Source organism: Rhincodon typus, chromosome 8 (assembly GCF_021869965.1).
Source record: "Rhincodon typus isolate 14 chromosome 8, sRhiTyp1.1, whole genome shotgun sequence".
Classification (NCBI taxonomy): Eukaryota; Metazoa; Chordata; class Chondrichthyes; order Orectolobiformes; family Rhincodontidae; genus Rhincodon; species Rhincodon typus.
The window spans coordinates 93,330,091-93,357,574 of NC_063339.1; positions in this window are offsets into that span (position 1 = coordinate 93,330,091).

Genomic DNA, 27,484 nt, shown 5'->3' on the forward strand with positions numbered 1-27,484 from the left:
CCTGTTTTGACTGCATTCAGGTATCGACAGGCCAGACGATTGACTGAAGGCTTGTCCACACAGACCACGTGTATGGTTTCTCTTCACTGTGAACGATGCTTTTTTCTTCCACGTTCAAAGCTCTCGAGGATTGAGTGTGACTGGTAGCTGTTGATCCAATTTTTGACTTGAGCTGCCTGTCTATTAAACCTTTCCAATTCCCTCGAAAATAAATTTAAAACAGTCAAAAGTGGAATGAAAGCTTCTGGATTGTTAGAAAAACCCACCTCGATCATGAATGTCCTTGAAAGGACAGAAGATGAAAAATACAGGACAAATCAGGCTGCGGGAACTGGCTACTGAGCCAGTCATCATTTCTGCAGGGCCAGCAGAGTGGGAGGTTTGAGTGACACCACAACAACGCTGTCTGTATAACAATACAAACCGTACAACTGTCTGACCATAACTTGTGTTAGCCTGTACTTGGATAAATGTAAATGACCTGAGCTTGCTGAAAAGCATTACTGTAAACAAGTGGGAATTCATGGGCCATCTTCAGACTCACGTGGTCCCCCTTTGTACTGGTGAGACTTGCATTTGGAGTACTGTGTTCAGTTCTCGTCACTGTACTTATAGAAAGTTGTTAATACATTGGAAACATTTCAAAGAAGATTTAATGGACTAATACCTGGAATGAGTCGAGTGCCGAATGGGGAAAGGGTAGACAGGCTGGGCCTGGATCCTCTGGAGTCGAGAAAAGAAAGAGGAGACTAAATTGAAATTTGAAAGATATTGAAGGGAGCCGACCACGTGGATGTTGAAAACATGGTCCCTTTTGTGGGAGAATCTAGAACTGATGGTCATTGTTTAAAGGTAAGGGTGAATCCATTTGAAATGGTGAGGAACATTTCTTTTCTCTAAGAGGGTTGTGAATCTTTGTAACTGCCTTTGTCAAAAGGCAGTGGTTGAAGAATCGTTAAACTTTATTTTAAGGCAGAAGCAGACAGATTCTTGATGACCGAGATGATGAAAGATATTCAGGGATACGCAGACACAGAGTTGAGGTCAAAATCAGATCAGCCCTAATCTTATTGAATCTCAGAGCAAGCTCAAAGGGCTGAGTGGCCGACACTTGTTCCTCATTCATATGTTTGAATGAACCAGAGAACAAAGAAACACAAATCTTGTCTGATTACTGGGGGTCAGGAGGGTGTTTGAGCTCCTACTTGGTATATTAGTTCCATGTTATCCCCCCACCCAGCTTCAATTAACATCCTTTTAATTTCCAGGGAATACACCATTTTTGGTGAGATGAGGCATTTTGATAGAAGAAGAAGAGAACATATGAAATAGGATCTAGAGTTGTCCATTATGCCCCTCAAGCCTCAAAAAGGTCAAAGCTCATCTATTTAGGTTTCAATTCCACATTCCCAATTGGCCTTGATAATCTTTTTTCCTTTATTCCTGTGGGCATTGCTGCTAATCCATCCAGTTGTCATAGAGAGGGTGGTAGTGATCTGCTTTCGTGAACCACTGTACTCCAGGAGCTGTAAGTGGACCCACAATGCTGTTAGGAAGGGAATTCAGGATTTCGACCCAGCAATACTGAAGGAATAGTGATATATTTCCAAGTAAGGATGGGGAGTGGCTGGGAGGGAATTCATGCCCAACATCCAGTCTCAGAGACCTACAGCACAGAAAAAGCCTCGGCTGACTCTGTCTGATTTTGTCACTATCATCTAAGTAGTCTGTTATCCCACCTTTTATAGTGGACTCAAACATTTTTTCCCACCAACAATGTTATGCAAATTCCATGTTTTCTCTCTGACCTCCTTCTTAAATACTGGGGTTATGTTAGCTACCCTCCAAACCGTTGGAACTCTTTGCAACTGTATAGTATTTTGGAATATAACCACGAGTGCAGCTGCTCATTCTAAGGCCACTTCCTAAGGTACTCTGAGATGAAAGTTATCAATCTCTGGGGATTTATCTGCCTATTACCTCATTCGTTTTCCCAATTTCTTACAATTCCACCTTCCAATTAGACCCTGTGATCCCCTTAATTTTGGGACATTATTTGTGTGCCCCTTTTTGAAAATCTAAGATATATTTAATTGGTCTGTCATCACTTTGCACTCCATTATAAATTCCCTGCTTGATTGAAAGGAGACCCTACATTTTTCTTGACTAATCTTGGATTATCAGTCTTCAATTAAGAGTTTAATGACGATCATGAAACTGTTGTTGATTGTCAGGAAAAACCCATCTGGCTCACTATTATCCTTTACGGAAAGAAACTGTCATCTTTCCCCAGTCTGGCCTATATGTGACTCCAGCCCCACTGCAACGCAGTTAACTCTGGGCAATCAGGGATGTGCAATAAATTCTGACCTCGTTAGCAAAGTCCACATCCTGTGAATGTCTATTTAAAAAATACTGTTGGTTTTATAGTCCATGCAAGAGTACTCTCAGATTCTATTTTCTCCCTCTAATTAAATCCCTTTGTCTCCCTTTGCTGAAATCTGAACTGTTCCCAATCCTTAGGTCTATTGTTTTATTTATCCAATTTGTATGCTGCTTCCTTAAATTTAATACCCGTTCATTTCTCTTTCTCTGCCATGGTTTGACAACGTTTCGATTTTATTTTTATGCCACAGCTGGTCCACGTCCTCTTTCAATGTTTGCCATTACCCATCTCCCATCATCCATTTAAATTGTGATCCACAATTTATCACAACTGGCTCATGCCTCATACCATTCTAACTTCTTTTATTTAATTACAGGACTCTCGTCTCAAAAACAACGACATCACTCTCCATCTTAATGTTGAATTCTATCCCGTCGTGGTCACTCTTCCTTAAGGGCCCATGCTCAACTCGATTGTCAATTATTCCTTTCTCACTACCCAATACTCATCTGCTTTTTCAATGTAAAATTGTACCATATATACACTAAGAATTCCTCCTCTATCTTATTGCTACTGATGCTATCTGCTCAATTTATATGTAGGTTGAAGTCACCCATAATTACAGCCATAACTTTATGCCTTGTATTTCTAAATTCCATTCTAATGCCTTCCCCAATATGACTGCAGCTTGGGGTCTATATACAACACTAATATCACTTTCTCTCCATTGGCGTTTGAGCTCAACCCATAGAGATTCTACTTCACCACACCCTATATCCTGGCTCACATCATATTACTTTCCTGTTTTAATCAGCAGTTCCAGCCTAATCCTATTCCATTTCGCCTGCCCAACCTATCCTCCTTAGACAACCCACTTATTCCAGGGTTCAATCTAGTAAACTTTCTCTGAACCACTTCGAATAAGCGTCCAAACGACCAAAACCTGCACAAGGTGTTTGAGATTTGGTCTCTTCCTTTCCCTGTACAAATGAAGCAGAACATCCTTACATTGATGTTTAATTCCTGTGATAATAAAGCATACAGCCTATTGGCTTTCTGGATTCGATCGAGATCTTAGTCAATTGGGTCAACGGGCTAAAGAGTGGCAGATTGAACTTCATTTGAATAAATGTTTGTTTTATCCAAAATGGAATACTTCACATGGGCAGGACTTATACAATTAATAGTAGGGCCCTGGGTACTATTACAGAACAGAGAACCTCGGCTTTCAGGTACATTATTCTTTGAAATTTGTGTCACAGGTGGACAGGGTGGTTAAGAAGGCATTCAGCACACTTGTCTTCATTGCTCAGGTCTTTGAGTAGAGGAGTTAGGACGTCATGTTGGAGGTTGTAAAGGATGTTGGTGAGGACTCTCCTGGAATACTGTGTGCCATTCTGGTAGTCCCGTCATCGGAAGGATATTATTAAACTGGAGTGGGTTCAGAAAAAAAAAACAAACAAAAAAAACAGGATATTACTGAGTAAGAAGGGTTTGAGTTGTAAAAATAGGCTGGATAGGCTGGGACTTCATTCACCGGAAGATAGGAGGTTGAGGCGTAACCTGAAAGAGGTTTATAAAAGCACGAGAGGCTTAGATAAGGTGAATAGCAAAGGTCTTATCCCTCAGATGGATGAGTTCAAAAGTCGGGGGCATATTTTTTACGGTGAGAGAAGAAAGATTTTAAAAATGACATGAGGGGTAACTTTTCTTTTCTTTTTACATACAGTGTGCTCAGTGTGTGGAATGAACTGCCAGATGAAATGGTCGGTGCAGGTACAGTTACAGTTACAATGTTTAAAAGAGATTTAGAAAAGTACACAAATTCAAAAGGTTTGGAGTGATGTGGGCCAAATGCAGGAAGATGGGACTAGTTTAGTTTGGGAATATGGTCAGGATGGAATAGTTGGACCATTAGGCCTGTTTTCATGCTGTATGACACCATGGTTACATGCTATATCTGCATACTAACTTTGTAACTCATACTTTATCCTCCACATCTCAGAATTCAGCAGTCATTCACCATTTAAGGAATATTCTGCTCTTGTTTCTGCTTCCTGCTAAAGTGAATCATTTCACATTTTCCTACATTATACGCCATGCAAGATATTTTGCCCATACTAATGTTTCAGGTTTCAGAAGCTGTAGGAAGGAAAGAAAGGGAGGCAAAAGAAGTGGCTTTTTTTTTTTATTGGGGAAAATATTGCAGCTGCAACTAGAAAAGATATTTCTGAAAAAAAAAAAGTCCAGTGAAAATATATGGGTTGAAATTAGAAATAAGAAAGGAATGATCATGTGGTGGGATTGTACTATGGGTTCCTAATTAGTCAGGGGAAATTGAGGAACAAATACATAGAGAGATCTCAGATATACAAAAGAATGAGAAGGTTGTAGGAATCGGTGATTTTAATTTTCTAAACATTGACTGGAACTGCTACAGTGTTAAAGGTTTGGATGGTGAATAATTTGTTAAATGTGTTCAAGAATATTTTCTTTATCAATAAGTCAATGTTCCTACGAAAGAGAAAGAGAAAACTTGAGCTTCTCTTTGGTAATAAGGCACAGTAAGTGACTGTACAGGAATACTTTGGGTCTGGTGATAATAATTGTCAGTCTTAAAACAGTTATGGAAAAGGATAAGCCTTCCAGAAAAGGTAAAAGTATTTAATTGGAGTAAGGCCAATTTTAATGGTATGCGACAAGAACTTTCAAAAGTTGAATGGAGCAGACTGATAAGTGGGAGGTTTTCAGAAGTGTGGTAACGAGAGTTCAGAATCATTATGTTCTTGTTAGAGTGAAAGGTAAGGCTGGTAGAATTAGAGAACAATGGATGAAAGGGATATTCAGCTTTTAGTCAAGAATAAAAAACTCATCATCAATTAGATACAAACAACTGGGTTTAAATGAATCTTTTGAACAGTATAAACAGTGTACAGGCATTCTTAAGTGGGAGATCAGGAAGGCAGGAGGGGGATATGAAATTGCCTTGATAGATAAGGTGACGGATAATGCAAAGATATACTACAAGTGCTTTAAGAGCAAGAAAGCAACCAGAGAGCGAGCATGGCTCTTTAAAGATTAAAGAGGTCATCTCGGCATTGAACCTCAGGAGATGACAGAAATATTACAAAGATATTAATATTTTGCATCAGTTTTTACGGTGGAGAAAGAAGTGGATGTTGGAGAATTCAGGGAAAAAAAGGTGTGTTTTGAAAACAGTTCACATGGACGTCTTCTAAAATATAAAGATGGATATCGTGTGGCACAGAAGACGGGGCAAGATTTTTAAATAAATATTTCTCCTCAGTGAATCATGGATGCTACAGAAATACGGGAAACAAGCGGGGATGTTTTGGACCACATACTTATTCTCAGAGAGGTGGTGTTTGCAGCCTTAAAGCGCATTAAGGTGGATAAATCCCTGGGCCTGATCAAATCCATCCTCAGACATTGTGGGAGGCGAGGGAAGAAATTGCAGAGGCCTTTGTAGAGATTTTTGCTTCAGCTTTAGCCACTGGTGAAGTTCCAGGAGACTGGATAGTGGCTAATGTTGTTCCATTGTTTAAAGAAAGGTAGCAAAGACATGCCAGGGAACTGCAGGCCAGTGAGCCTGACAGCAGTGGTAGGCAAGTTATTGGAGAGGATACTGAGGGACGGGATCAACCAACATTTGGATAGTCAAGGTCTGATTAGGGATTGTCAGGATGGGTTTGTGCGCGGGAAGTCACGTCTGACAAATCTTTCAGACTTTTTCTGAGAGGAAACCAAGAGCATAGGTGAGGGTACGGCAGTGATCTCATCTATGTGGACTTTAATAAGGCTTTTAACAAGGTCCTGCACGCAGTCTCGTCATGCAGTTTAGGTCGCATGGGATCCAGGGAGAGCTAGTGAATTGATTCGAAACTGGCTCAATGGTAGGAAGCAGAGGGTGATGGTTGAAGGTTACTTCTCAGACTGGAAGCCTGTGGTGTGCCACAGGGGTCAGTGCTGGGACCTTTGTTATTTGTTATTTACATAAATCATCTGGATGTGAATATACAGGGATGATTAGTAAGTTTGTGGATGATACAAAATTAGTAGGTATTGAGAGGGGAAGATTATCAGAAATTACAAAGGGATCTCGATCAGTTGGGGAAGTAGGCTGAGGGTTGGCAAATGCAATTCAATACAGATAAGTGTGAGATGTTGCACTTTGGAAAGTCAAACCAATGTAGGACTTATACAGTAAATGGTAAGGTCCTGAGGATTGTTGTGGAACAGAGGGACGAGGAGAACAGGTACATAGTTCATTGAAAGTGGTGTCACAGGTAACAAGGGTGGAGGAGAAGGCATTTAGCATGCTGGCCTTCATCAGTTGAGGCATTGAGTATAGGTGTTGGGACATGATGTTACAGATGTATAAGTCATTGGTGAGGCTGCACTGGAATACTGTGTACGGTTTTGGTCACGCTGTCACAGGAAAGACATAGTTAAACTGGAAAGTGTGCAATGAAGATTTACTAGGATGTTACCAGGACAAGTAGGCCCAAATTGTAGGGACAGGTTGGTCAGGGTAGGACTTTATTCCTTGGAACGTAGGAGAATGAGGGAGTGACTTTATTGAGGTGTCTAAAATCATGAGGGGCAAAGATAGGATGAATGCATATATCGGCTTTATCCCAGGGATGGGGAATTGAAAACGCGAGGTCATAGGTTTAAGGTGAAAGGGGAAAGATTTAAGAAGGACCTGAGGGGTAACTTCTTCATGCACAGAGTGGTGCATGTATGGAATGGGCTGCTAGAGAAAGTGGTTGAGGCTGGTACAATAGCAGCATTTAAAATACATTTGGACAGGTGCATGGATGGGAAGGGTTGAGAGGGAAGTGGACCAAATCCAGCAGTTGGAACTAGCTTAATGGCCAGCATGGACCAGTTTGGGAAAAAGGCCTCTTTGCATGCTGTATTACTCTATGAATCTAAATCTTATGACCTGTCGAGTGCATCCCATCGTGTTGTGGAAAGTTAAAGAGAAAATGTGGGGATGCTTGCACAAATATTGTATCATCTATACCTGCGGGTGAGGTGCCAGATGACTGAAGAGTGGCTAATGTTGTGCCTTCATTTAAGGGACGTAAGGAGAAGCCTGTGAACTATAGGCATGTGAGTCGGACTTTGGTGGTGGACATGTTGTTGGAGGTGATTCTGGAAGATAGCATTTGGAGAGGCAAGGAATGATTATGGATTTTCAGCATGGTTTTATGCAAGTGAAATAGTGTCTCACACATTTGATTGAGATTTTGATGAAGTAATCATGACGATCGATGAGGGCAGAGCAGTAAATATTGTTTACTTGGACTTTCGTAAAGCTCTTGACAAGGTTCCACAAGGTAGACTAATTAGTAAAGTTAGCTTACATGGGATCTAGGGTGAGCTTGCCAGTTGGATAAAAAATTTGCTTAATGTCACAAGACAGGCTATGGCAGTGGAGGGTTGTTTTTTGGACTGGAGGCCTGGTGTTCAGCAACGACCATTGGCGTTCTGCAGGGATTGGTACTGGGTCTACTTTTGTTTGACATTTATATAAATGATTTTGATGAGAATATAGAAGGCATGGTTAATAACTTTGCAGATGACACCAAAATTGGTGGCATAGTGGACAGTGAAGAACGTTATCTAAGATTTCAAAGAGATCTTAATCAATTGGGTCTATGGGCTGAGGAGTGGCAGATGGATGTTAATTTGAATAAATGTGAGGTACTGTACTGTACTAAAACAAACAAGGGATGCAGGACTTATACAATTAAAAGCAGACCCTTGGGTATTGTAGACCATAGAGACTTGAGGCTTTAGTTACCGAATTCTTTGAAATTTGCGTCACATACAGACAGGGTGGTTGACAAGGCGTTCAGTATGCTTACCTTCATTGCTCAGTCTGTTGTGTAGAGAAGTTGGGACGTCATGTTGAGATCATACAGGCCATTGGCGAGGCCTCTTCTGCAGGACTGTGTCCAATTCTGGTTGTCCTGTTATAGCAATGATATTATTAAGCTGGAGAGAGTTCAAAGGTGGTTTACCGGGATGTTGCTGAGAATGGAGGGATTGAGTCATAAGGAGGGGCTGGGACTCCTTTCACAGGAATGTAGCATGTTGAGGTTGACCTTATAGAGGTTTGTGAAATTCAGGTGTCCTTTCTCTGGTGTGGGGATTTCAAGACCGGGAAGCATATTTTTAATCAAATGGAATAACATTTATTGTCACATGTACTCACATGAGTATAGTGAAAAGTTTACAAGTTGCCACTTGTGGCACCATCTCAGGTACAAAGGTACCTAGGTACAACACTACCCAGCGCCCTACCATTAATTGTTTAAGTCCTGCCCTTGAGGAGTATAGAGAAGGTGAATAGCAGATGTCTTTTCCCTCGGGTGGGGGATTTCAAGACGAGGGGCATATTTTTTTCAGGTGACACGTGAAAGATTGAGAAAAGGCATGAGGGGCAACCTTTTTTTTTTGCAGAGTGTGGTTCCTGCGTGGAATGAACTTCCAGAGGAAGTGGTGGATAGAGGTACAGTTTACAACATTTAAAAGACGTTTGGATAATATGTAAATAAGAAATGTTCAGAGAGATATAGACAATGTGCAGGCAGATGGGACTACATTAGTTTTGGAACATGGTCAGCATGGACTGGCTGGACCAATGGGTCTGCTTCCATGCTGTCGGACTCTATGACTCTGTGATTGAAACTAACAGAATACCGAGAGGACTGGATAGATGGACATGGAGATGTTTCGACTAGCAGGAGAGACTCGAATCTGAGGGCACCGCTCTCAGCAAAGTGATGACCCTTTAGAACTGAGAAGAAGAATTTCTTCAGCCAGAGGGTGGTGATTCTGTGGAACTCAGTGTCGTAGAAGGTTGTGGGGGCCAAGTAATTGAGTGTACTTGTGACTGGGATAAATAGGTTCTTGATTGGTAAGGGGATCAACAGAAGATAGGAGAATGGGTGTGAGAAACATATCCGTCACAATCAAATTGTGGAGCAGTCTCAGCGGGCGGAATAGCCTAATTCTGCTCCTCTGTCTTGTGCTCTTATGGTTATTATGGGTTTCTTCAATCTGCATATAGGTTGAACAAATCGAATCAGCAACAATACCACAGAGGACAAATTCCTGGGTTGTGTACGAGATGGTTTTCTAGATCAACATACTGAGTCCCCAAACAGAGGACAGGCCATCCTCAAAAGTGTATTGTGTATTGGTCAGGGGTGGGTTAGCTCAATTGGCTGGATAGCTGGTTTGTGACGCAGAGTGACACCAGTAGCACGTACTCACTTCCTGTACGAGCTGAGGTCACCATGAAGGTCCCACCATCTTAACCTTACCCATTGACTGAGGCACGGTAACCCTGAGGTTAAAGCACTGTTAGTCGTCTCTTGCTCTCTCTCTCTCTCAAGAGACAGAACAGTCTGACGATCTTCTGGGACCACAGCAACTTTATTTCAAAATTTTAATTGTGTAATGAGAATGGATTAATTGGAAATCTAGCTGTGGAAAAGTGAAGACTTCTTCATGAAGATGGAGAGTGACAGAGATGATTCTGAGACGAGGGGCCAAAATCTAAAGAGAGGAAATTACAGTGTTATGAGGTGCATGCAGGCAACAATAACTTGAGGAACTTAAGCTTTAAGGGGGTTGACAAATATTTACAGAGCACTTGGAGGAACTGCAACTGTTGTTCATTCCTGTCTGGCACAAAATAAAATGGGAAAGGCAACCCTGCCATAGTTAACAAGGGATGTTAGGGATAGTACCGGATCCAAGGAAGAGGTGTAAAAATTGGCTAAGAGGAGCAGCAGACCTGTAGACTGGGAGCAGATCAGATTTCAGCAAAAGGGGAAAATAAAGTCTCAGGGTAAGCTTGTAGGAAACATACAAACTAATTGCAAAAGCTCCAAAAGGGATATGAAGAGAGAGAAAAAAAATGAAAACAAGTCCCTTACGATCAGAAACAGGGGAAGTTATAATGTGGAATAAAGCAATGGATGGACCAATTAACTACATATTTTGGTTCTGTCATCACAAATGATGACATAAATAATATCACTAAAATGCTGGGGATCACATGACAGGGAGGAAGTGAGGAAATCAGTATTAGTAGGGAAATAATGTTGGGGAAATTGATGGGATTAAAAGCCAACAAATCCCAGCACCTCATAATATACGCCCCAGAGTAGTTAACAAAGTGGCAGGAGAGATAGTGGATGCATTCTGAAACTAGGGGCTTGAATCTAAATTGAGGAAATTAATGGTCATCTTTCATAATGCTATAGACTCTGGAACAGTTCCCATGGATTGGAGGGGAGCTAATGTAAGCCCACTTTGTAAAAAAGAAGGTAGAGAGAAAACATGGACTTGTAGACCGGTTAGCCCAACACTGGAAAACAGTAACAGGATAAGACAAAGTCAGAGTCAGTCAGCTTGGATTTAGAAAAGGGAAATGAGAAACGAGAACGGAGACCTGTTTGTCCTTGGACACAAGTCACTCAAAGTTAGCATGCAGGTAGAGGAAGGAAATGAAGGCGGCAAATGCTAGGTTGGTCTTCATAGCGAGAGGATTTGAGAACAGAAACAGGGATGACTTGCTGAAATTGTACAGGGTCTTAGTTGGACCACACCTGGAGCCTTGTGTGCAGTTTTCGAATACTTATGTGACTAAGGATGTTCTGGCTATGGAGGCTGTCCAATTTAGGTTTACCAGAGTGATTCCTGGGATGGCAGGACCGATGTATTATGACAGAATAGATCAGATAGGATGAAATTCACTGGGGTTTAGAAGAACATGGGAAGATCTCACAGAAATCAATAAAATTCTAATAGGACTAACAAGTTAAATACAGGAAGGAGGTTGATGAGGGAGTACAGAACCAGGGAGTCACGGTTTAAGCATATAGAGTATGCTGTTTAGGACTGAGATAATGGAAAATTTCTTTTCTGAGACTGGTGAGCTTGTGGAATATTCTTCCACAGAAAGCAGTTAAAGCGAAAACATTGGATGTTTCTAAGAGGAACATAGCTATAGGTCCGAGGGCGAAAGCAATCAAAAGATGTGGGTCTAAAGTGGGAAAAGGCTACTGGTTGAAAGATCAGCCATGATCATACCGAATAGGGGAGCAGGATCAAATGACACAATGGCCTACTTCTGTTCCTATTTTCCATGTTTCTATTCTGTTCATGGTGGGATATTTAAACAAAATGACTGTAACTAATACAGATATCAGCACTACCTTATTACCACTGAATGAAATCCTGAAACTCCTTACCAAACAGCAATCTGGGCAGAGCTTCACCACACAGACTGCAGCAGTTCAAAAAGGTCAAGGAGGAGCAGTGATTTTGAAAGCTTTTGGACTGGCTGCTCTGTCTCTCAATTTCTATCCAGTTATCAAATTGTTGAATGGTCTGAGGAATGCAACGTAGGAAATCAGATAATATTTATGGAAGCTTGCTGAAACTGTTACATTCACTGCTGACTTTGAAATTCGCTCAAGTTTCGTGTGTCCATGGACAACTCATCATCCAAGGATTGCACAAAGGCTTGATATCAATTGTTGGAAACTGTTTAACTGAACTGAAAATTTACATTAATTTTATTTTCTGTTTAATATATCCCTTATGGGTGTCTGTGAATCGGTGAGAGTGGAGGTTATAAACGAAGAAGGTTGTGTTTAAATCACAGATATTGATGAGATTGCCTCGTTGATTGTGTTTGTTTTGCTCAAGTTATTGTTATTTCTTCTTTCTAGAAATTTGGTGTCCAAGAACGGTCATTCATTAAGTCTAGTCAGGAGCATTTGGGCAATTTTGAGGGTCTTTCAATATTTTAAATTTCACTGTTGTGAATCCAGTCATAGTGAGACTAATTTGTTTTGCTTTGCTATCCTGATGTCGTAACAAGTATTTGATTGTCAAAATTAGCTCAGAAACAGAAACGATCTCCAGTGCAAACCAAGCCACAGGAAGATAAAGCTGGGAAATCAGCAGCATGTAACCAGAGATGGGTAGAATCAGAAACCTCATTTAGACACAATTGGCAGAAATAACAAAATACCAAACAAGGTTCAAAGAAGTGTCCATACAGTTTAGAGCTGGAGGAACACAGCAGGTCAGGCAGCATCAGAGGAGCAGAATGTTGACATTTTGGGTCGGCGCCCTTTTTCAGAAATGGGGGAGGGGAAAGGGAGCTATGAAAGAAAGAGAGGGGAAGGTTTGGGCTGGGGAAGGGAGGTAGGATGGTGAGAGGTGAGTGCAGGTAGGCAGTGGTGGGGATTGGTCAGTGAGGTGGGAGGAGCAGATAGGTGGGAGAGAAGATGGACAGGTTGTATCAGGTCAAGGAGGTGGGGATGGGGAGATTTTTAAACTAGTAAAGTCCACATTCAGACCATTGGGTTGTAGGCTCCTCAGGCAGAATACGAGGTGCTGCTCGTACAGTTTCCAGGTGATGTCACTGTGAAACTGGAGGAGGCCCAGGGTGGACATGTCGCCCAGGGAGTGGGAGTGGGTGTTGAAATGCTTCATGACCGGAAGGTGTTGTCATTTGTCGCAAAGAGCGTAGGTGCTCTACAAAGCGATCTCCGAGCCTCCGCTTGGTCTCAACGATGGAGGGGAGGCCACATCGGAAGCAATCGACCACATTGACGGATGAGCAGGTGAACCTCGTCTGATGTGAAAGGTTTGTTTGGTGCCTTGGATGAAACTTAGCGGGGAGGTAGAGGGGCAGGTGTAGCACTTCCTGCTACATTTTCACATCATAAAAGTTGCATTATAACACTCTCAACGAACAGATTGGAAGTTTCCACAATGTGAGGGTGCAATATTGATTAAATTAATTGCCATTGATTTAGACATATCACAGTTCCTTCATCATCACTTGGTGAATAACTCATTACCTAACAGTCTTGTGGGACCTATTAAGGGAAGATAATTGCCAGCAGCAAGTGGTCAGGCAATGTTCAGCTGTAAAAACCTCATGAGAGAGTCAATGGAAGTTACAATAAAATACCTAAGACAGTTACACACATTATAGGAGACATAGCAGATTAAAATGATAGAGTTGATCAGGGAGACCAGAGATGGACCAGAACAATGTCGAGTGTTATAAAGCAGCTTTTGACACAAGCCACATAACGAGGGGGTGACAAAATGAGTCGCATTAGTCCCAGAGTTAGATAACTGAGAAGAGCATGAGAAGGTGAATTGTGTAGATTACTGGTTAAAAACATTGAAATAATTTCATTGTGTTCAACTTTAAAATCAAATGCTGGAGTCTGCAGCTCAAAAGATATCAGAAGCATTGGGATCAGAGGAAACCTACAGTTCAGGAAATAGCTGGGAATCAGGGTGATGTCACTGGGCAATTGCTCGTGTGAGATAACATCACCGACTTGAACAGAGAGCATTTGGGTCTGCACAAACAGGTGATCTCGACAAAGGATGCGAGGGTCTGAGGAGAGATTTGAAAGGAGATGAATCAGAATGGCTCAAGAATAGAAAGATATGAGTTGTAAGGTCAGGTTGGGGAAACTGAAGTTCTGCACAGAGCAAAGGAGATTGAGATAAAGTGTCTAGGTTTATAATAGGTTTAAATAAGGTAGACAAAGACCTGCTGTTCCTCTTCACCAACAGTAAAACTGAGAGACACACAGATTTAAGATACGAGGCAATAGTTACTGGGAGATACAAGGAAGGAATTTTGTAACTTTTATCTTGCTCAATACTTACATTGAAAGGCCAATAGTATCCAGTGCTGAATGAATAATGAATAAAGTGGCACACTCAGATCTTGGTATGTTATGTGGTTTGAGTTTGCACTCTGTAAATCCTCTTCTAACATGCTGTAAAATAAGTTTACAAAAGCCATCTCAGTCAGTCCAGGACAGAATTTCAGAAGAGACAAATATTTCTGTTATTTGGAGTACGCTGTGTGTAAATCCTCCCCTCCTCACTCCCTGCAAAAGCAGTTTATAAACTCAGAGACAACAAGGTGCAGGGCTGGATGAACACAGCAGGCCAAGCAGCATCATAGGAGCAGAGAGGCTGACGTTTCGGGCCTTGACCCTTCATCAGAACTCCATCCCTTTCAGTCCAGCAGAGACATTCACAACATTCTTTCTCCTGGCCCAGGATGACCGCACATGCGCCCTGCTGCCCTTTGCCTCCTACAAAGATGGCGGCTGTTACCCGCGGCCTGCCGTTGACAGGGAGCCTCGATTTGTCCCGTTTTGTAAAACGGGCGCAGATAGCTTCTTTATGCGGGGTCTGCCGCACCCACGAAATGTTTAGAAAGCCTCCCTGTCTAACCGCCCGGTCTATCGCCTCCTCCGTTCCGCCTCTTGTCACCTTTTGTAAAGCCGAGGAAAAGAGCGACTGCTTCTCAGGATCGCTCCCTGCGCATGCTCGAGACTGCGGGAACATACTGAGCCTGCGCAGTGATAAGGAATGCCGTGCACAGCGCTCGGAATTCTGCGTTAAGTGCCCACCGTTGTAAAGATTGAATTTTTTTTGTCGTAATGTGTAAAAACAATCTTTCTCTACACTTTCTTCCAAGGCAACTGACATATATAATAGTTAATAATTAATAATAATTAATTAATAATAAAAAATACAATGCCTTTTGCATCCCAGGGATAATAATATCACAAAGTCTGACACTGAGCCACACTGGTACTGACACTGAGTCACCATACACATTCTGGGTCACAGGGGAGAGTCAAAACTGTTGGTGGGTTGACCTGAAGGACACCATATCTCATGTCAGCAGAGAGGTTGAAAGGGGAGAGTAACCTCAAGCAGTGTGGGATTTAAATCTACACTGTTGGCATCATGAGGAAAACTGGCAAATGGCTCTGAGAAAGAGTTTGGCTTTCATAACTGTCTTCAAAGAGAAAAACACAGATTTCATATTGCAGCAAACAATATTTCCTGTCGTTTGTTGAAGGAAGTGTTTTTGTTCCACTGATGCCCTCAAGACATAAACTAATTATTCAGCTGAGCACTTGAAACGTCAGCGCAAACGAGGCGATGGGCCAAGTGTTGGAAACTGGGTGGAGAATTGAGATGTTTGATGACTGGCATAGATATTATGGGCTGAAGGGCCTCTCTCCATGGTGTTAAAATCTCACTGACTATCATTTTGCAAGTGAAACAAAAGGTCAAAATCAGTGTCAAGAAGAAAAGTTGCAAATATTGTGTACACCTTCCTTTTTGGGATTCAGCATTGCAACTGCTGTGTTCTCGGTTTGATTCCCAAATAGGAATGAGGACTTTATTGTTCCTGTCCAAACTCTTAAAATGAACATGAATTCCTGACATTAAAAGACATATAGCGGACATCTCTGTCAGAATCAGTGGAAGTTTTACCATCAAGGATGAAACCAAACAGGAGGAAGCACTGAAATCCATTGACTTCACGTACTCAGACACAGTAATACAAAAATACTTGCTCCTTATTAAAGCATACAGGTTTCTTTAAGATTTAACATATGGACACAAAAAATTTCCTTCTGGGCAGTCTTGCACCAGAGTGCCTAACATCAGAACAGGGGTCGCACATTTAAGGCAGATGAGGAAACATTTATTCTCTCAGATGGTTGTGAATCGGTGGAATTCCTTACAGCAGAGGGTTGTCAGATCTGGGTCATTAAGTGTATTCAATGGTGAGATTGACAGATTTTTAATCAGTAAAGGTATCAAGGGTTATGGGGAAAGGCAAGAAAGTGCAGTTCAGGATTATTATATCAGTCACAAGCTCATTAAATGGCAGAGCAAACTGAATGGGCTGAATGGTCTCTTTCTGCTCTGAACGTTTATGGCCTTAATATGAGACTGTAAAGCTGACTTTGCAAAATTTGCCAAGTTAACATGCGTGGATCCCCTCCGGACACTGAACCGAGGTGAGATGTGCAAAGGGCAACCATACAAAGGAGAGTCATTGTGGGTGATTGATTCAGAGTGATCTATGTACCAGGGTACACAGTGAAAATCAGTCTTCAGAACCCACATTGGGCCTGGCTCCATTAGGCCGACAGTCAGCTCTTGCAAACCACCATTGCCCTTCACTTTTCCTGATGTTCGCTCTTTTCTTGTTTTAAACCGATTGCACGTCAGGCAATTACAGCTGACTTTGCTAATGTGGAACAGTAATATGCAGTGAATCAATTCTGACTGGTCCATTACATAATTCTGCTTCTAAGGATTAGTCAGTGTTTTATATTTATTACCGTAAATGTTAACCATTGAAGTCACTGAATCCTGATCACTGGACTACCAGGGCAGATGTCTGTTCATATCACCCTGGACACGATCTGATTTGGCATTGTATTCTCCCATCCTTCTGCACATGATTCCCTCAGCTCTGTATGGGATTTGTTACATTGTCTTGGTGTATGATGCATAGGCTATCCAGTCATCTATTACATTGCAGTTTGTAATGCATGACGTTGTAGTTTGGTGATTCACCCAGCGGTTTTGAGTTTGATTCTTTCTGGGGCCTGAGAGAATGTTCACCACCTGCTGGAACCAACCAAAGGAGCTCTTTAAAGTCATTTGAAATTATTTCTGATGAAACAGCGTTAATACCACCATGACGTTTCCTCAACCAGCAAGAAATACGTTTGAAATACCACATTGCTGTTTGTCCTTTCAGGTACTTGAGGAGGATCTTTCAGAAGGACAGAAAGCAGTTGGCATGAGCAATGTTCCAGTTTGGCAGGAAGAATGAGGTGAGGCAGGATTAGCTGCAGAGTAATGGGGAAACAATGGGGGGAGTAACACAGGCAGGGGACGGGCTGAATGCTTCCTTTCTTTGCTGTAACCAGACACTGGTTTTGAAGTCTGAAATGGGACGATATAAGGCAGATGGGTGAAATACTTGCTTTCTGGGGTTGGTCTCTCCTGAAGCTGACGCCACTCTTGGTTCTGAGGAAGGGTCACCGGACCTGAAACGTTAACTCTGTTTTCTCCTCCGCAGGTGCTGCTAGACCTGCTGAGCTTTTCCAGCAACTTTGTTTTTGTTACTCTTGGGACAATGTGCCTCTGTGTTTCCTTCTCTGGATGAAAATGAGGTTCAGTTCCCCGAGGGGGCATGAACACAACTTTACCATCTCAAATCTCAGTCCCATTCTTTGTGGCACTAGAGATTAAAACATTACAGGGAAAATATCATTGAGATGAACGCTTGAAACGTCAGAGCACACAAGGCTCCAGGCTAAGTGTTGGAAACTGGGATAATAGGTTCGATTTCTGGTCAGGGAATCAGGATTTATTGTTCCTGACAGTAACAAAATCAAACACAGAGCAGTCTCTGATGGGAATCCTTTCAGTGTCTCAGGTCAGTTAATGTCCCCGAGAGCATCAGAGTCAATGTCCCAGCCTCTTAAAGAACGGGAAGCTTCCTCAACTGCCGCTGCTCATTTGGAAAATTCACCTTCATTCTCCTCTGATTCCGTTTCCCAAAGAATTTCTAAAGACTCACAAAGCAGAGACTGGTTTTATTTTTTGTTTTGTTTTCTTTCCATTCCCGGGAGATCCAGTGACTGGGTCAGTAGGTATGGGAAATTGAATGTGAATTTTGTGGGACTATTTCAGCTTCCCCTCCTCTGACATTCTCGGTGACATTTACTGATGTGAGACATTGAAAGGAGTCTTGTTCCTGTAGATTAGAAATTCAAAGCTCATCTTGGTTTCAGGGCAATGAGGAAGATTAGTTTGGAAGTGTAAAGAAATTGTGAACTACACTTGAGCTCGGTTGTCAAACCTACAATCTCCTGATCTGTAGTCAGGTGCATTATCCATTGCATCACTGGCCCCACGTATGTGCAGTGCTTACATGCGGCAGTGTTGTGGTGCTGACAGGGACATGAGCAGCAATGGTAACATTCACACGGTGAGCAACCAGCAAAGATAATCACTGTCACTGCTTCAGTTCAATGGTCCCTGCTGAGTGAAGTGGTGAATTTTACTGGCAAAGAAAACACATTTGTCCTCAGGAGACTGCTTCAGTGACTTCTCTTTTTCTGATGGATTCATCATGAAGTTCCTTTCTGCTGTTCCACAAGGACTTCTGCTTCTCCTTTTCTTCTATTCTCATCCCTTCATTCCCAGTTTGATTGGAATAACAAGGTGAGCAGGATAAATTGCAGACTTAGCGGGGAATGTTGTGGTAATGGCACAGTCAGAGTGAGCTGATCCCCCTCATTCTCCGCTGTACCATTCATTCATTTTACACCAAACAGTAAAGACATCACTACAATCCTTTAATTGTATTTTTTTCTGATGGATTGAGAATTCTATTTAGAATTCTAAAGATTCACAATCTTCTGAGAGAAGAAATATTTTATTACCTCCGCCCTAAGTGACAGACACATTATCTGGGGAATGTGAGCCCAGTCCTAGACACTCCAGCCACAGGGTAAAAGCCTCTCAGCAGCTCCACTCTTAAATTATCTCCGACTTTCAGAGCAAGAATGGGAAATGAGGGATTTTGACAGAAGGAGAGTCGGAGAATGTGAAAGGGGGTGAAGTGGATATACAGAAACAAAGAGAGACAAATAAAGATACATATTGAGGTAGACACTGAAAGGACCAATTCTCCATTCGACATGGCTGCTAACTGACACAATGGAAAAGAAAAAGGCAACCATTTAATCAGCCTCACACCACGTCTGGGCAATGGAAGGAGCATTAGAGCCAATGAAATACCTTTAAGGTTGTAAAGTTGACAGTTGTCAGCTAATGAGAGAGCACAATTTGATAAATATGTTGATTCAACAGACAGAGCTGATAATTTCCTCTGGCATTGTAATATAGAAATTGATAACAAACCTTGCACTTATGAACAGTCACTGGACCAGAAATGTTAACTCTATTTCTCTACACTGGTGCTGTCAGACGTGCTGAGTTTCTCAATCTATTCCTGTTTTTGTATTGGTTTTCCACAGTCCTTTGTTTTATGTTAATCTGAATAGCGTTTGCAATAAAATAGATTACCTTCCAGCTCCTGAAAAAACAGTCAGAAATGCTGTCACCACAATAAATTAGCAGCGTAGAACTTCTATTCCCTGACCAGGAATCAAACATCGGCTGTGAACAGTGACAGCACTGAATGCTAACCACTAGACCACCAGGGAAAACAACAGACGTGTTCATGTATTTTCTCAATGCTACTGTCTTTGCATTTTAATTTGTGATCATTTTCACTGTAGATCTGTTTCACCGTTTTTTAGTTTTTACAGCGTGGAAGAACACAATTCGTGTCCATGCCGGTCACCAAACCTCCATCTATTCTCGTCCCAGTTTCCACCATTTGGCCCATAGCCTTGTGTGCTCTGACATTTCAAGGGCAAATGTCAATGAGCTTGTCCCTGTAATCTCAAATGACATAATGAATTGAACTGAAGTTTGAGATGGTAAAACTGTGTAAATACTCCCTTAAGGAACTCATCCTCATTTTCACCCACAGAGGGAGACACACAGACACATCCCCGAGAGTGACAGAGTCCTCATAATTATATCCACTCCATGTGCTTCACGTCTGTTCTCCATTCCCACACACAAATTTCTATGACAAAAGGCAGCTTTATGTGGATCACAAGTGACTTCTCCAGAAAATGAGAATCATTACTGTGAGCTGGGATATGAAATGGACAGTGAGCTGAAATAGTCCCACAAGCTGCTTGCGTTCAACTGTCAATTTTGAAAACTCACTGACCCAATCACTGCAGCTCCAGGGAATCTGACAGGACAGTGCCCGGCAGACATCCCTCACTTGAGACAACTGACATAAGGTGTTATGACAGGGAATGGCCGAACCCCTCTGATAATTAAACTAAAATACAAGCCCCGATCTGTTATGACAGGAGTAGGGGTTCCCATCTAATAATTACCCCCTAAACATCCAGAGCAGCTCGCCTTTCCCCTCATAATCTATTGAAAGGGTTTTTATTAGAAAGAAAATTCTTGATCTCCACTTTACAAGTAACAAGAAACAATTTATTTATTTAACCCAACAATAAACAAATTAACAAAATTACTAACAAACTGACAATTCACAGACTGCTAACTACTCCCTAAATGGTCTAAATTCTACGAGAATGCTGTTTAAATAAAAACAAGTCCCACTAAAATAAACTCACTTAATAAGAAGCAATAAATAAGTTATAACTTAATCTCTCAAAGTTCGCACAGGCTGTCTTCTGGAATATTCTGTCATTTCCGCTCTCTTCACAAATGCCTTTTTCCAATTAATTCTGCCGTTAGGAATGTTTTATCTCTAAAGTTTCTTCAGTAAGGACTTTGAGCTAAAATGCTGTGGTACTTTTGATGAATTCGATGTGCTTTCTCTGAGAGCTGAATGGTGCTAACTCTGGCAGATGACAGTCGGCTCTCTCCCTCGCCTTCTCTCCCCATGATGACATCATCACATTCTTATCATGTGATTGGTTTCAGGTTGTAAACACCATCAGATTTCAATCCAATTGGCTTCCTGTATCTAGGGGCTTCGTTTACATTAATTGGCCAAATTCAAACAAGACGGATGTTTTGCCTGCCGCCTGGAAGGCTTTCATACATTTGTTTCACTTTTTGAGGATCTCTGTACTGGCAACTTCAGCTGCTGCTCACAGACAGATTTTTTGTTATAAATCTCAAAGGAACCACACATCTTAGCTTCCTGCCTTCCACTTCACAATTACTCTATTCAAATTCATAACATAGGGCAAACTCTTAACACTTTCGTGTCGCTTCTCTTTCTGCTTCTGTCCCTGTCTCACCTCCAGCTCCCAGCTCAAAGACCTGCTTGGTACGAATGCAGGTAGATCATGAAGCCAATCTTTACCTGGAAAGCAGGGCCAGGAATTGTAAGACAAGGCATTGAGAAGCAATGAGTTTGCGCACAGCTGGGTAAAAAGACACCAGTATCGTATTTTCCTGATTGTCTCAGATATTGATTCCGGGAATATGCACAGTCCCAGTTATTCCCAATCTCAATGGATAACGTGCCTGACAGACAGGAGTGTATTTTGCAAGCGTTGTCCTGTCACTTCACAAACAGATCTCCAGCACTGAAGAAAGACCCTTCAGGTCTGCAGCAGTTTAACTCAAGACCCTGAGTGTTCTATTCTCATTTCCCAGCACTTCGTTCACAGCCTCAAGTGTACATCTGAACATGTCTCAACTCCAATGTTGTTCCACTTTGACAGGCAGTGACTTGCATATTCTTACTCTTGGTGATCTGGGTTAAATGCTTTTCCCCCAACCTTCCTGTGATTCATGTTGCAAACAAGGAGGCGGGAATCAAACTCACTTCCAATTTGCCCTCAGCGCTCAACCGTAGTTGGTAGGGTTCAAAAATGCCCAGCACACCCCAAGGGTTTTATCAGACTCCATCTCCTTAACCTCTCGGCCACGACTGCAGCATGCACTACCCACTCACCTTTCCAGGTCTCTCTCCCTGTGGAGCTCAGGAAGAGTGGGTTACTGGGTTTGTTTGAATCCAATCACTTTACAGATTTCAAAAGGGTTAAATTCAGTACATGCTGCGTCCAGTCATTTCATCCCAACAGGTGGAATAGGATCATTTAAAAATAAAAACATAAATTGCCAGAAAAAAACTCTGGCAGCATCTGTCGGCAGAGAATCAAGGTTAACGTTTCAGAACTTCTTCAGAACTGTTTTCTCCCACAGGTACTGCCAAAACTGTTGAGTTTCTCCAGCAGTTTCTGTTTTGTTTCAGATTCCCAACACCCACAGCTGTTTACGTTAGCCATTATAACAACATTGAAACAACTTTGTTGTCCCTCGCTGGATAAGATTTCTGTTTGGGGAGCATTTTCCTGACCGCATGAAAATCCCAGAGCTGTATCATGAAAAACAGAACTGGTAGAAATAGAACAGTGCTTGCTCCTGTCTTTGTGTCCTCGAACCACCAACCTCGCGTTTACGAGCTGCAAGCGCTGTCCAATTGCACCACGGAAGCTAGTGAACAGCTCATTTGCACAATCTCTTAAAGCAGGCTCTTATTTAATTGCTCTGAACAAAACAGCAAGGAAAGAAACCCTTCAGGTAACTGTACAAAGGCTACAGCCTCTCCCACTGAAAGTATGGGCTGTTCTTAGCCCCTGCCCAGTGCTCTCTTTCTTCCCATTGAGGTCAGAGTCTTCCATAGGTCCTGATCGGATGACAGGTTCCCATCCCTGATGAACACGAGTGAATTAAGTGGTGATTTAATGGTAAGATGGCAGCTTTTATGGTCACCATTCCCCTGTGCCAGCCCCATAAATTACCAAATCGTTCACCTTGATTTCACAAGCTACCTTTCTTTTTGTGTGTTATCTTATGCTCCTTTTCTTTCGTTTCTGGTCAATTCCACATTGTTTTGGAATTTGAGGATCTGCAGTCGAAGGACAGGATCTGACAGAATTGCTTCATTTTAATGTAAGTTGAATATTATCAGATTTTGAATATGGAAGATGGATGCACCATTCACAGTGAAGAGAAACTGTGCACAGGTTCAGTCTGTGGATGAGACTTCAGGCGATCAAGTGACTTTTTGAAACGAAAGCAATGCCACACTGACAAGAAACTGTGGATCTGTGGGGACTGTGGGAGGAGTTTCAATTCCCCATCCAAGCTGCAAACATATTGGTGCAATCACATCAGGAAGAAACTATTCACCTGCTTGGTGTGTGAGAAGGCATTCACAGCAGTTTCACACTGGAAAGGGGCCATTTCCCTGCTGTGAGTGTGGCAAGGTATTCATTCAGTCATCCCACCTGCTGTCACACCAATGGGTCCACACTGGGGAGAGACCATTCACCTGCTCCAGGTGTGGGAAGGATTTCTCCTGGTCATCCAGCCTATTAAAACACCAACAAGTTCACTCTGAAGAGAGACCCTTTAAATGTGCAGATTGTGGGAAGTGCTATAAAAGCTCAAGTAAACTGATGTACTATCGTGTTCACACTGAAGGGAGACCATTCATGTGCTCTCACTGTGGGGCTGGGTTCAGGACATCATCAACCCTCACTGTACACCACCAAATACACACTGGGGAGAGGTCATTCTCCAACTCTGTGTGTGGGAAAAAATTCACTCAGTCATATAGCTTGATGAAACACCAGTGGGTTCACAAGTAACTTCAGTAATTGGATTTTTCTTTTGCTTGTTCATGGGATCATGGCATCACAAGCTCAGCCAGCTCTTATCATCCGTTCTAACTGCCCAAAGGATGGTTCAGAATCAAACTAATTGTTATAGCATGGATTCACATGTAGGTCAGAATAACAATGGTTCCCAGACCCAATGACACTGAGTTGATTTTCTCGTCTCTTGTCCTCTTTCTGAAACAATAGTGAATAACTTGTTGCAGTTGATTTAAAAGTGAAAGACCAAAATAGGTTTTATTCTGATTCAGCATACCCTGCTGTTTTCTCAGTTGTTATTGACAATCTCATGGCCTTCACACCATCACCTGTTCCGGAGAGTGTGACAGGAAAGAGGGAATGGTCAATTGCATCTGTTCACTCAAAGGGTCACTGAACCCAAAAGGTTAACTCCGATTTCTTTCACAGATGCTGCCAGGCCTGCTGAATTTTTCCAGCAATTTCTGTTTTTGTTTCTGATTTCCCTGCATTTGCAGTTTTTTTTAATGTTTTTCAATATTCACCTTGTCTGTTTCAGAGAAGCCTCATTGATAGGCTTGGTGGGTTTTGGAAATTGAAAGTTAGGCCACAGATCAGGCAATGATCTCATTGAATGACAGAATGGCTTGAGGGGCTGAATGGTCTACTCCTGTTCCTATAAAAGTTTTCCATCTGCAGCTTGTGGCAATATTTCTCCTCACTACTCACTTCACATCCGTGACTATTACACTACATGCTATTACTGGCTGAACAAATCTCCTGTGTTTGAACTAAGTCTGTGACTATTCAGTGCTCCATCTTCGCCTGCCCGGGTTTGACTCTCATCAGAGAATGTTGTCTCTACTGCAGAAATTCACCAAAGATCCTCAGACAGCACCTTCCAAACCCATGACCACTTCCATCTGGAAGAATAAGGGCAGCAGATATATGGGAAGATCACCACCTCCACGTTCCCCTCCAAGTCACTCACCATCCTGACTTGGAAATATATCACCGTTCCTTCACTGTCACTGGGTCAAAACCCTGGAATTCCCTCCCTAATAGCATTGTGGGTCAACACACAGCAGGAGGACTGCAGCGGTTCAAGAAGGCAGCTCACCACCACCTTCTCGAGAGCAACTATGGATGGGCAAGAAATGCTGGCCAGCCAGGGATGCCCACATCCCACAAATTAATTTTAAAAAAAACGTGTGAACAGTCACAACAGAAGGATCCTGGAGTCCCATTCCCCTGGAACAAAAACAAAGTTGCTGGAAAAGCTCAGCATGTCTGGAAGCATCTGTGACCCTTCCTCACTCCCCTGGGATCTACCAAACCTGTTTATTATTTCCACTTCCTCTTTCATTCTGACTCTTTGATTTCTCAATTTCCACTCGCCTTTTGAGCTCTTCAACAACCCCATTTGGGCAAACGAGAGATAGCTGGAATTAACGCAGGGAACTGGGAAGTGGGCGGAAGTATGAGGAGAGGCCACATCAAAGAAAGCTCCCATTCCAACAACAGAGCTTCTCAAAACACAAAGGCAGCATGAAAGCTTGAGCTGAATGAACATGGTGATGTGTGGGCTGTCATGAGGAAAATGTGACCATGGTCACAAATGGTTAAGATGACAGAATCCCTACAGTGCAGAAAGAGGTCATTCAGTGCATCTAGTCTGCACTAGCTCTCTATCCCACCCTACTCCCATAAACCCCACATTTACCGCAGCTAACCCAACCACCTAACCTGCACACTCGGGGACAATTTAGTGTGGCCAATCCATCTATCTTGCATTTTTGGACTGTGGGAGGATCACAGCTTAGCTCTAAAAAGGTGAAATTGCGGATTAAGGCTCAAAAAAACCTCAACTCTGAAACAATTTCATGGTTTTTGTTTCCAAAATTAAAATCTGGGGAAAGCTGCAGCCACAACGATTTCAGATTCTCTCTGGAGGGAGAGAATTCAAAACTCTGACCCGGGGGCACGGTGAGTTGACAAAGGCCTGGGACCAGAAATGTAATAGATTCTGAGCAATGTGGTGGTTAGACAAGGGCAAACAGGCAGATGTCCCAGGGGGAAGGCAGGAGAGATTAAATTGCAGAAATGTTATTAGTCCTTAAGGCTGCAGGGAATGAAGTTAAGGCTGGAAAAGAAACAAATAAACAAAAGATGTGCCTGGAGCCAGGTGTGCAGTGGACCCAGACACAAATTGAAACAAGAAATGTAAACAAATTGGGGCAGAGTTCACAGTCTGAAATTGTTGATCTCAATGATGAGTCCAGAATGCTGTAAAGCCTGGGTAATTCTATTTCAGCCAACACAAACATGATGGGCCAAGGGCAAATACTGCTGGCCAGCCAAAAATACGCACATCACACAAATGAATAAAAAAAAGGCCTTGATCTGCGCTGTAATTTTCTGATACTTTTGTTCTGACATTTGCAGTTTGTTTCTGATGATGGTTACAACCTCTAAAATTGAACTAGAGTTTAATATACTAGAGAAATGTAAAATAAGTCAGCTTTGCTTCAAACACATCACTGTAGATAGTTGTATTTTTCCTGAGGGTTGAACAGCACATGGAGCTCAGAAAGGACAATCTCGGGGTGGTGGTGGGGCGGGAATTGTACGGCAGCAACAGAACTTCAGCCGGACACATCCTTCAGGGTCACACTGAGGGGGTCAGATGGCACTTTCCTCTTTCTCGTCTCTCTTCGCTGACAGCCAAGCCACGGTGTGGGTTAATCCTGCTGTGTGTGAGAAATGTGTCCCAGCTACTGTCTTTCATGGCTCGGAGCTCGTAGACACGGAACAAAATCTTGTTTCCAACTGGGTTTAGAGTCAGAGGAAGAACAACGGTGAATGCTGGAAATGTGCTTCAATTCAGAGATTAGTGTAAATCAATGATCTGTTCGTGACTGGAAGTGAACCGTCAGGTTCAGGTTTAGAGATAGCCAGGTCTACGCCCGAATCGTCAACTTTCCTGCTTCTCTGATGCTGCTTGGCCTGCTGTGTTCATCCAGCTCTACACCTTGTTGTCTCAGGTTCAGGTTTAGGTTTCTTCTACATTGGTAAAGATAAAACTGTGTTTGGGAAACGTGCAACACTGAGATCCAGAGCAGTGGGAGCAGGGGTATGAGCAGCCTGTCTCTGCCTCTGCCTCTGCTGTAACCACACAGAATGCACCAGGGTGAAGTGAAAGAAGGGTCTGGGTTAGAAATTATATTTCACCAACAGTGATGACATGGGGAATGTTGACAAAATGTTAATTTTCATTTTCAATAACGACACGAAACATACATATATTCGTCAGGTGAGGGTGTAAAAGGGGTTAGTGTTGGCAGTGGAAAGATTTTTTTCTGAAGGAGTCTCGTCTGAGACTTTATCACTTTCTTATGATGTCTAACCTAATGTGAATTTCTCCAGGGCATGTCTTTTATTTCCACTTTGATATCATTTCCCAACTTGACTACCTTCCATTCACTTGCCTGATCCAGAGGTAACTGTCAAAAACCAATATTTCATTTTGAGGACAGTTTCATATGACAATGTTTGCTTTTATTTTTATTTCAAAAGCCTTACGTCAGGTTTAATACAATTGGACACAAAACAGCCCTCTTGATTTGCACCCAAACTACATCCCTGTACTCCCTTCACCACTAATGCACAGTGGCAGCAGTCTTTACCATCTACTAGATGCGCTGCAGTGACTCAGCAAGGATCCTCCAACAGCACCTTCTGAATCTGCAGTCTTTACCATCCAGATGGACAGGGGCAGCAGTTACATGGGAATGCCACCACCTGCTAGATCCCCTCTTGGCCACATACCGTACTGACCTGGAAATATCAAGTGGAGCTGCTGGTGTCAGATTGGGGTGGACAAAATCAGAAGTCAGATGACACCAGGTTATAGATCAACAGGTTTATTTGAAATCACAAGCTTTCT